Here is a 12,288-nt window from a genome sequence, read left to right as displayed (position 1 = left end):
TTTGTTAGTTTAGGTCGACTATATTGTATACTATTTGGATTTACCACACTTTGCCCGACTAATTGTAAATTTTCCATAAAATTATAATTTATTGAAGATTTTCTATTAATAACATAGGTCAACAAATTTTTAATCCACTGACTTGAGCTGCGAATCTGGTGTTAGAATCACTTCAGTTATAGTTCTCTATAGTTGAAAAAATCCATGTTTGGTCCATATTTCAGATGTTATAGTAACGCGAAGAAACGTTTCTTTAAAGTTCAATCTGATCTCTGGGGTTTGAGTTTTCTAAAATTTCATTGGAGTGTGTAATATGTCTAACATTTTATATGACAATTTGTTTAGGAATTTCTTAACATTAGAACGGGATCTATGGCGACAAATGTCGGTCGTCGTCATCCTAGAATCAATAGCAATTGACTGCAACGGGGTGGGTACCTTGACCTCAATGGCGAATAATGTAAAGCATATCATTGGTAAACATGTATAGGTGAAAGAGAATGATAATGAACCTTAGCGTTCACTAACCTGGCCTCCGGTTGGTTAGTGGTTAGATTTCTAGTCTGATAGACCGGAGTTGGTGAGTTCGATTCCCACCTGAGGCACTGGTTAAGGAGCGCACAACAGGCCCAATAGAATCATAGGTGTATTTCTTCGGATTCGATGTATATACATCCTCCTTTCAAACTAAGTAACTAGCTTTCAAATACAGTTTGGGGATCCGACCCCGATCCTTCAGAGGATAATAATGTCATCAATGAAGTAGAGCGAATAGTGGTAAAGATGACTAAAAGCATAGACCATGGAAATACATTCAAATACAATTTGGGGATCTGACTCTGATCCCTCAAAGGATAATAATACCATCAATGAAATAGAGTGAATAGTGGTAAAGGTGATTAAAAGCATAGACCATGAAAAAAGTCGATCTGGAGCACAGAGAGATTAGTAGTAGTAATATAAAGTAGTTCTCCAGAAGATAGATCATATTGGGTTAACACCAGCACACTACGAAGTATATATCGGATTATCTTTTAAACTCTGAGACATAGACTAGCTGAACATTGAGAACAAAATCTTAAAGAAGTCTCTAGTCAGAACCCTGCATATGAGGTGGACGTATCACCGTCTACTTGAGATCCGTAAGCATTTTTGTACATGACGACCACCATGGACCATGCACTAGCATTTTATTCAAGTACTTAATGTATCTAATATCTAACCATCACTGCCCCATAGCATAATTACATCGTTTATAACCAGAATTACGGCATTTAAATCTCATTCATTTGACATCAACTCATTCTCATCATATAGACCCCCGCTAAGGGGGTCTCAGTAGTTTTTACGACAACAGGAACGAACTTATCCCGAAGTATATAAGTGCAATAATGTTTAAACCAAAATGTTCTTCCCGACATTTGGGTTCACCCACGATCATCTAAACAGGCACAAGATAAATTTTGAAACTCTGCACTGCAGTCCACCGGTTTCTATGGTAGCAGATAGGTTAGGTTCTCTGGTCAGATCGTGAACCAAATGACTCAAATTACTTTAAAGTCCCGGTAGACCAGAGATACTAGTAGTAACTCTTTTTCTCAGGATTGCTATAACACTAAGATAAGGGCGGTTCACCAACTCGAGGGAAGTGTATGACGAAGCCAAACAAGCTATTGTGAAGAATAGCACGTTGATGTAATGATGTCTGAAAACAACCGACTACCGGAATATGAATAAGTATTCAATATCGAAAACAATTTTCTGTAAAATTTTTTCAATTAAAATTATATTTATACTTACACCACATACTTACATTTCGCTAATCTGCCATTGCTGATTGTAGCGTACATAATTACAAAAAAAATTAAGAAAATTCCAAAATACACAAATTGTGCGCGTTAATTGACTTGAACTTTATCTATTCTTTTATCTTCTTTCACGTGCCAAAATGTTCTTAAAGAAAAAAAGTCGGATTATTAATTTAAAGCAATACATACATACATACATTCATACATACATATGTATGTATATATAAAAAATGACAAAGTAAAGTCTGAGTCTACGATTATAAATATTACGGTAATAAATTAAGAAATGCTGCACAGAGAAAACATTCTCAGTTGTTACAATCAAATTTAAACAAAAAGAATAAATTCGATATCAATAAGCGAATTTTCAATTCGCGGGAAAAAAATTAGTTAGGCAAAACAAAATACGCTTAAAGTAACTGAATTTTTAGTAAAGATTTTGCTTATTACAACTATCGTTGGGAGTATTATAAAAAAGTATAAGGAAACGTGCAGTTAGTTTTTTTAAATATTCTATTTCTTAAATAGATTTCCAAGAAAATAGTTAAAATAAAAATTTTTAATTTACAAATTTAGTTGCTATTTCTGTAATTACAACGAATATTGATCGTAAATCCGGAAATGATTTCTGATTATAATTACTTAAAATATTTAAATAAAACAAGTTCTAATGGAAGATATAAAAGGAGGTAATTTGATATTTGAAAAGTTGTTTATTTATTTCTGCTGTACGCCTCGGATTCGCCTCGAAAGAACCAACATGTTCTATATCACAAAAAATTTTATAATCGACATCTTAAAGAAGTAACAAGGACGGAATAGATATGGCCAGATACTTGCGCCGAAAATTAATGTCGGCGGAAACTAATGTCCGAGACCTTTGTATCTGATTCACCAGATACTTAGGTCTCGGACTTCTTTTTAATCCAAATTGGAATAACAAAGAAATTTTGCAAAATTGCTAATGCTGGCCAGCCCAAATCTCTTGATATGATAATTATGGAAAGGTCCACACAAAGGTCCTATTTTAATATAAAAGAAGTAAGAGCGCTATATTCGGCCATTCCGATTCTTATATAACAACTATCAAACCGAATGTTGTAAAACAGTTAGGAACGTTAAGGTCATTTTATGAAGAAGACCTTATATGGGTGTAGGGTCAATTATGGACCGATCCTTATAAAATTTGGTATAGATACATTGACTCCTATAAAACTTGTTTTCGTAAAATTTTATAACTATAAGAATAATTTATTTTGAGCCAGCGCTAAGCGTAAAAGTCATTTTCTGGAGAGTGCCTTATATGAGAAAGAGATTCAAATATGGACGGATCAAAATAGAATTAGTAGAAAGACTTTGGTTTCTATAAAACTTGTTTTGTATAATCTCATAACTATACGGGTATTTTAAGCCAGTTATGAGCTTTAAAGTGATTTTCTGAAGGTGTCCTTATATGGGGGGTAGAGTCAATTATAAACCGATCCACATAACATTTAGTAGAGATATTTTGGTTCCTATAAAACATGTTAATGTCGACCCCCTCAAAGAATCACTTTATAAGCAATAATGTGATTCCCTGATAGGATTAATTATGGACCGATCTTTATAAAATTTGGTAGAGAGATTTTTGTTTTCTTCGGTATACTGGTGTTATTAAGCCAGAGCATGAAAGTGATTTGCTTAAGGAGTCCTTATATGGGAGTTAGCACCAGTCCAGTTACCATAGCCTTGACTTTGTAATATTAACATATTTCCTTGAGTCTGAATATTAGTCCTTGTTGTGAACACAACCAGTTTCGATTGGCAGGGATTTATCATCAGGCAACTTACAGAATGTCGACTGGAGGCTAAGTGACCCTAAATAAATATTCATCACATACCTACGGAGACCCTTAGGAGTGAAATAGGCACATATTTCCACTATGACACACTTTATAAAAACGATATTAGAGCAAGTCTAACTTACACATCAATACTTTACCACGACAACTGGATCTTTGCTCCGGAACGACCCGATTCATGCTCGGCCGTAGATAGTCAACCCAGGGACAGCTGTATCAGCCGAAAGTTTTTTTTTCGGTCAAAGACGGTCTGTAATAACTCCTCCAGTTGAGAAGTACATATACTCAAATAGCTTTTATCTTTAGCCAAATTGTATTAAAATTTGTAGAGTTCTATCATGTTCTATCTATGAACAGTTCTACAATTTTTGGTAAGATATCGAGCACGTGCGATATTTGCATATATAATATCGATAACATACAATAGATAGAATATCTTTAAAACAAATACACGAGATTGACTAGGAGAACCCAGAAACTAAAACATAATACCGTCTACCTAATCACAACATGGCACGGCAGAAGTCCATGATATGTATAATGGAATGAGATTGAGATTGACTCGGAGAACCCAGAAACTAAAGCATAATACCGTCGACCTAATCACAACATGGCACGGCAAAAGTCCATGATATGTATAATGGAAATAATGGATTTGAACAAATCCATTATTGGTTATTATTATGACGCCAACAAGTTACACTTTTTACGAATCTTTTTCGACAAGCAAAAAGGCAATTAATGCGATATCAGCTGATAAGTTTAAATCTAAGATTATATGGGACTGTAAGAGAGCAATAAACGAATACTCTTTCAGTGGTAAACTCTGCATTATATAGATATCAAGCCATTCAGGAATAAAGACAAGAGAACTTGAGGTGTTAACCTGGGAAATGCAAAATAGTTCGATACAACGAGGTCTGAATTAAAAACATGGGCGAGAGAGTCCAATAAGAGCAACCATAACGAAAGATGAACGTCAAGTCTTCTCAATGGTAACAAATCTGAAGTTAGTTTGATCACTGGACAAACAGGTTTAGGGCGAAAATTTTCTCCTATAGGAAAATATATTATTCTAGATATAACATCCCTCAGAAATATTGATCATTATAGATCTTTCTTTACATTTTTAAAGCAAGGAAGGGCACAACATGCCCGATAGCAGATTAGGAGTTGATGCACAAAATATCCTCCTATTAACATTACCTAACTAAGATGATTAAAGGAATCACTACTGATATTGCTCTGCATTAGCAGAGTAGTGCTTGTGGAAATTTTCAGCTTTTTATATTATACAATTTAATGACGTCTTATATGTACTATGTAGTTTATATTACTCTGAAAACATTTTGTAGGATAAAAATTTGAATTTTTTTTCGAAAATTTAGTTAATGAGATTATAAAAGTGTGTTTAAATTAAATTTTTTGAATAAATTGAAATACATTGTTGTGAGTTAAACTGGTTCACGTGTGCATTTCGATGTTGCAAAGCACATTCCAAACCGTAGCTAACTCTTAATAGAGTAGGGTATAAAACCGATCGTTGTGTTTATTTATTATTTTCGCAAGCTTCCTCAGTAGCTGATAGCTAGACAATATTTTTAAATTGACAGCTGTTAGCGTCAGCGTTTAAATCTAAGCGTTTTTTGTCGTTGTTGCTGGCTGTGTACGTGTGTGCCCAAAGAAAGCAGAAAAAAAATGCGTTTGTTTAGTTTTTATGAAAATTTTTTGCTCTTTTAACGAATCTTTTGTTTGTTATTATTTTTGTTTACTTTTTTGATTTTTATTATTTTTTGTTGTTGTCATACCTATTATTATTATTTTTTAGCAAATTTTTGTGTACATTTTTTTCTGCTTGATTTTATTGTTATAATTTTATTTAGCATGTTTTATCAAAATTGAGTATTTCACTTTATTTTTGACAAATTGTGATTTGCGTACTCGTTTAAGTTTTAGCACAATCGTTGAATTTGTTGTTGCGTGTGTAACGCCTGTTCTAAATATTAATAGATTTCGTTTTAAATTAGCATTGATATTGAAAATTTTGTTTCAGGTTGAATAATTTATATTCTAGTAATTAAATTTGGGTTTGACTAAAAACCTAAAGAATTGGATTTTAAGCTATTATTTCTTCTGGGAGTAGTTTGAATATATAAGTATTAGTTCTGAATACAATATTATTTCTAAACTTTAGGACTTAGATTAAGGTTTTAGCATAATAATCAATTTTTCAGAAACGTCAAAAAAAAAAACGAGGCCCACTACATACCAAATGTTGGCCACTTTGTATATAAAAATCTATATTTATTAACAATTATTTTCCACATTACCATACATAAAGTATACAAAACTATAAAAAATGCAATTTTAAAAAATATTAAATGTAAAGTCATACAAACATTCGAATTTACTTCAAGGCTAAATTTAAAAGACTAAAAGTTGTCACTAGAAAATAAGTTTACTAAAGAATAAAACCAAAAATAATTAAATAAATCTATGACATTTAAAAGTGTTATTTTAACTATGAATATTTAAACAAATACATTAATGTTACAACATTATAAAATATATAACCTATTGAAAAACGAATATCTAAAGAAGAGAACCGGTATAGAACTAGTACAGGATCTTTGACACTATTGCCAATTTGACGTTTTCCCCGTCATATATTAGCGGGAGATTTGGAATTTTTTCTCAGGTAAAACATTTGTATTAAACATTGAGTCTATAGTCTAGTCTATAGTCTAGTCTATAGTCTAGTCTATAGTCTAGTCTATAGTCTAGTCTATAGTCTAGTCTAGTCTAGTCTATAGTCTAGTCTAGTCTATAGTCTAGTCTATAGTCTAGTCTATAGTCTAGTCTATAGTCTAGTCTATAGTCTAGTCTATAGTCTAGTCTATAGTCTAGTCTATAGTCTAGTCTATAGTCTAGTCTATAGTCTAGTCTATAGTCTAGTCTATAGTCTAGTCTATAGTCTAGTCTATAGTCTAGTCTATAGTCTAGTCTATAGTCTAGTCTATAGTCTAGTCTATAGTCTAGTCTATAGTCTAGTCTATAGTCTAGTCATAGTCTAGTCTATAGTCTAGTCTATAGTCTAGTCTATAGTCTAGTCTATAGTCTAGTCTATAGTCTAGTCTATAGTCTAGTCTATAGTCTAGTCTATAGTCTAGTCTATAGTCTAGTCTATAGTCTAGTCTATAGTCTAGTCTATAGTCTAGTCTATAGTCTAGTCTATAGTCTAGTCTATAGTCTAGTCTATAGTCTAGTCTATAGTCTAGTCTATAGTCTAGTCTATAGTCTAGTCTATAGTCTAGTCTATAGTCTAGTCTATAGTCTAGTCTATAGTCTAGTCTATAGTCTAGTCTATAGTCTAGTCTATAGTCTAGTCTATAGTCTAGTCTATAGTCTAGTCTGTAGTCTAGTCTATAGTCTAGTCTATAGTCTAGTCTATAGTCTAGTCTATAGTCTAGTCTATAGTCTAGTCTATAGTCTAGTCTATAGTCTAGTCTATAGTCTAGTCTATAGTCTAGTCTATAGTCTAGTCTATAGTCTAGTCTATAGTCTAGTCTATAGTCCAGTCTATAGTCTAGTCTATAGTCTAGTCTATAGTCTAGTCTATAGTCTAGTCTATAGTCTAGTCTATAGTCTAGTCTATAGTCTAGACTATAGTCTAGTCTATGGTCTAGTCTATAGTCTAGTCTATAGTCTAGTCTATAGTCTAGTCTATAGTCTAGTCTATAGTCTAGTCTATAATCTAGTCTATGGTCTAGTCTATAGTCTAGTCTATAGTCTAGTCTATAGTCTAGTCTATAGTCTAGTCTATAGTCTAGTCTATAGTCTAGTCTATAGTCTAGTCTATAGTCTAGTCTATAGTCTAGTCTATAATCTAGTCTATAGTCTAATCTATAGTCTCGTCTATAGTCTAGTCTATAGTCTAGTCTATAGTCTAGTCTATAGTCTAGTCTATAGTCTAGTCTATAGTCTAGTCTATAGTCTAGTCTATAGTCTAGTCTATAGTCTAGTCTATAGTCTAGTCTATAGTCTAGTCTATAGTCTAGTCTATAGTCTAGTCTATAGTCTAGTCTATAGTCTAGTCTATAGTCTAGTCTATAGTCTAGTCTATAGTCTAGTCTATAGTCTAGTCTATAGTCTAGTCTATAGTCTAGTCTATAATCTAGTCTATAGTCTAGTCTATAGTCTAGTCTATAATCTAGTCTATAGTCTAGTCTATAGTCTAGTCTATAGACTAGTCTATAGTCTAGTCTATAGTCTAGTCTATAGTCTAGTCTATAATCTAGTCTATAGTCTAGTCTATAGTCTAGTCTATAATCAGTCTATAGTCTAGTCTATAATCCAGTCTAAGACAGTCTATAGTCTAGTCTATAGTCTAGTCTATAGTCAAGTCTATAGTCTAGTCTATAGTCTAGTCTATAGTCTGTCTATAGTCTAGTCCATAGTCTAGTCTATAGTCTAGTCTAGTCTATAGTCTAGTCTAGTCTAGTCTATATTCTAGTCTATAGTTCTAGTCTATAGTCTAGTCTATAGTCTAGTCTATAGTCTAGTCTATAGTCTAGTCTATAGTCTAGTCTATAGTCTAGTCTATAGTCTAGTCTATAGTCTATCTATAGTCTAGTCTAGTCTATAGTCTAGTCTATAGCTAGTCTATAGTCTAGTCTATAGTCTAGTCTATAGTCTAGTCTATAGTCTAGTCCGAGTCTAGTCTTAGTCTAGTCATAGTCTATCTATAGTCTAGTCAAGTCTAGTCTATAGTCTAGTCTATAGTCTAGTCTATAGTCTAGTCTATAGTCTAGTCTATAGTCTAGTCTATAGTCTAGTCTTATAGTCTAGTCTATAGTCTAGTCTATAGTTTAGTCTATAGTCTAGTCTATAGTCTAGTCTATAGTCTAGTCTATAGTCTAGTCTATAGTCTAGTCTATAGTCTAGTCTATAGTTTAGTCTATAGTCTAGTCTGTAGTCTAGTCGGTAGTATAGTCCATAGTCTAGTCTATAGTCTAGTTTATAGTCAAGGGTATACGAGTACTGGTCCTTATAAACATGATTTACTAATAAAACGTATGTACTGCTTCAAACTAAGTCAAGTTTAACACTGCGCGCTTCATTGATGTTACACAAGTCTCTTTTGTTGTATTTCATATAAGAATATAGATATGTATTTATTATTTCGTACAGAAAAAAAACGATTATTAGATAAATTTAATACTGGTAATTATTAATAAAATCTATAATATAATAAAGATATCAAGTTAATAATTTACATAGTACATCAATAATATTAACCCTTTAGTGCTTCATATACATATTTTGACGGGAGCTAGAACCATTTTGCCAAAACCAGACATAGAAAACTCGGAAGTATTCACCTCTCAACCATTATCAAAAATATATATTTTTGATCTATGTATGCACTAGACCAAATGTCCACTACCTCCTAGGACTTCACAAATCGCAATTACTTTGATATCAGGTATTACTGGTCATTGCAATAATATGACACATTGGCTTTATAAATGTGTAATCTGTTGGACTTCTTTATTGGTGGAGTGATTGTACCTTTCCCACTCTAATAATTAGTTTATAAATATATATAAACTTTTCCCAATTATAGAAATCACTGCAGTCAACAAAAGGTTAATTTTAACTAGAAAATAAAAAAATGTTCCTACAAATATAAAATACATTGAAATACATTCATATTTACATACATGTGTAATAGATTCTAAAAATAATATTAAATATCAAAAGTTTTAATTAATACTCGTAAACTAAACCATGTTACAACACAAGATTTTCATTTTAAAAATTTTATACGTTTTTGTAAAACAACATATGTTTTAATATCAAATACATACATATAAATATATGTACATACATATTTATGTATTTAAATTGTAATATTTTATTTATTTTGTCATCTCTTTTATTAAATAACAAAAAATTATTAAATAAATAAGAATAATCAAATAAAAATAAAAAATTATAAAGAATAGCAAATATTTTTAAATTTTTGGGGAAAAACTTTTTCTCAAAATTTAAACAATTGTTATCAACAAACCAAGTTCAAGGTAAACAATAAAAGAGATCTTTAATTTATTAAATGAAAAGCTTAAAGAACAAAATTTCAAGACTATCATTTAAAAACTGAAACATTTCTACCGATGTACAAGAAACAGTAGATATTTAAAAATTTTCAATATTTTTTAATATAATAATTTCCGTTAAAAAATATACATAAATATTTATTTATTACATGTACAACATAAAACAATCAGCCTTACAAATCTCCCTGCAACTAATTGGGTTCAAAAAAACTTTCTCAGATTTACGGTATTAAATTTTGAAAAATTCAAATTTTATAAATGCAAAAGCAATATTTTTAAAAACCATATAAACACGATTTAGCCACAAAAAGTATTAAACTTAAATAAATTAATATTTATAAACTTTAATTTGCTAATGAATACCGTTGTCGATTTAAGTCCAAAATCCACAAAAAAGTCAACAATTATACTGGTTTTAGAGCGTGAAAAAATATTTAAAGATGATACAAAAAAAATTAATTATTAATTTTTTTATTTTAACATAAACTTAATTTCAATATTGAACTTGTTCAATAATTTAAACAAACATTTGAAAACGAAATGTTGATTTCATTTAAATTTTTGTTTAAGTTTTTTTGTTTTTACTTTAACCTCATAAATTTTAGTAAAATTTAAAACAAAAGAAGTATTATACAGAAGCACAAATATTATTAATTTATTATAGTTAATTATGTAAACAAATAGAAAAATTTTGTTTTCCATGAGGCTGAGATAAAGAAAAACAACAATAAAAGTGAAAATATTAAATTTTCAAATACAATAAATGACAACAATAGAAAACCAACAACAATAATGTCTTCAAATCATTATGTACCTTAAATAAACACACTTGAACTTTTGAGTTAATAATTATTTGCAAGCAGAGGTTCCCAATTGGCAAGGGAGCGAACAGTAGGCTAACTAACTAACTAACTAACTAACTAACTAACTAACTAACTAACTAACTAACTAACTAACTAACTAACTACTAACTAACTAACTAACTAACTAACTAACTAACTAACTACTAACTAACTAACTAACTAACTAACTAACTACTAACTAACTAACTACTAACTAACTAACTAACTAACTAACTAACTACTAACTAACTAACTAACTAACTAACTAACTACTAACTAACTAACTAACTAACTACTAACTAACTACTAACTAACTAACTAACTAACTAACTAACTAACTAACTACTAACTAACTAACTAACTAACTAACTAACTAACTAACTAACTAACTAACTACTAACTAACTAACTAACTAACTAACTAACTAACTAACTACTAACTAACTAACTAACTAACTAACTAACTAACTAACTAACTACTAACTAACTAACTAACTAACTAACTAACTAACTAACTAACTAACTAACTAACTAACTAACTAACTAACTAACTACTAACTAACTAACTAACTACTAACTAACTAACTAACTAACTAACTAACTAACTAACTAACTAACTAACTAACTAACTAACTAACTAACTAACTAACTAACTAACTAACTAACTAACTAACTAACTAACTAACTAACTAACTAACTAACTAACTAACTACTAACTAACTAACTAACTAACTAACTACTAACTAACTAACTAACTAACTAACTAACTAACTAACTAACTAACTAACTAACTAACTAACTAACTAACTAACTAACTAACTAACTAACTAACTAACTAACTAACTAACTAACTAACTACTAACTAACTAACTAACTAACTAACTAACTAACTAACTAACTAACTAACTAACTAACTAACTAACTAACTAACTAACTAACTAACTAACTAACTAACTAACTAACTAACTAACTAACTAACTAACTAACTAACTAACTAACTAACTAACTAACTAACTAACTAACTAACTAACTAACTAACTAACTAACTAACTAACTAACTAACTAACTAACTAACTAACTAACTAACTAACTAACTAACTAACTAACTAACTAACTAACTAACTAACTAACTAACTAACTAACTAACTAACTAACTAACTAACTAACTAACTAACTAACTAACTAACTAACTAACTAACTAACTAACTAACTAACTAACTAACTAACTACTAACTAACTAACTAACTAACTAACTAACTAACTAACTAACTAACTAACTAACTAACTAACTACTAACTAACTAACTAACTAACTAACTAACTAACTAACTAACTAACTAACTAACTAACTAACTAACTAACTAACTAACTAACTAACTAACTAACTAACTAACTAACTAACTAACTAACTCCTAACTAACTAACTAACTAACTAACTAACTACTAACTACTAACTACTAACTAACTAACTAACTAACTACTAACTACTAACTAACTAACTAACTAACTAACTAACTACTAACTAACTAACTACTAACTACTAACTAACTAACTAACTAACTACTAACTAACTACTAACTAACTAACTAACTAACTAACTAACTAACTAACTAACTAACTAACTACTAACTAACTAACTAACTAACTAACTAACTACTAACTAACTAACTAACTAACTAA

The sequence above is a fragment of the Lucilia sericata genome, unplaced genomic scaffold (assembly GCF_015586225.1).
Source record: "Lucilia sericata isolate MDLA Ls3-8-SP2 unplaced genomic scaffold, ASM1558622v1 Contig000273F_arrow, whole genome shotgun sequence".
In the NCBI taxonomy this organism is placed as follows: Eukaryota; Metazoa; Arthropoda; class Insecta; order Diptera; family Calliphoridae; genus Lucilia; species Lucilia sericata.
Note: the sequence above shows the minus strand (reverse complement) of the source record.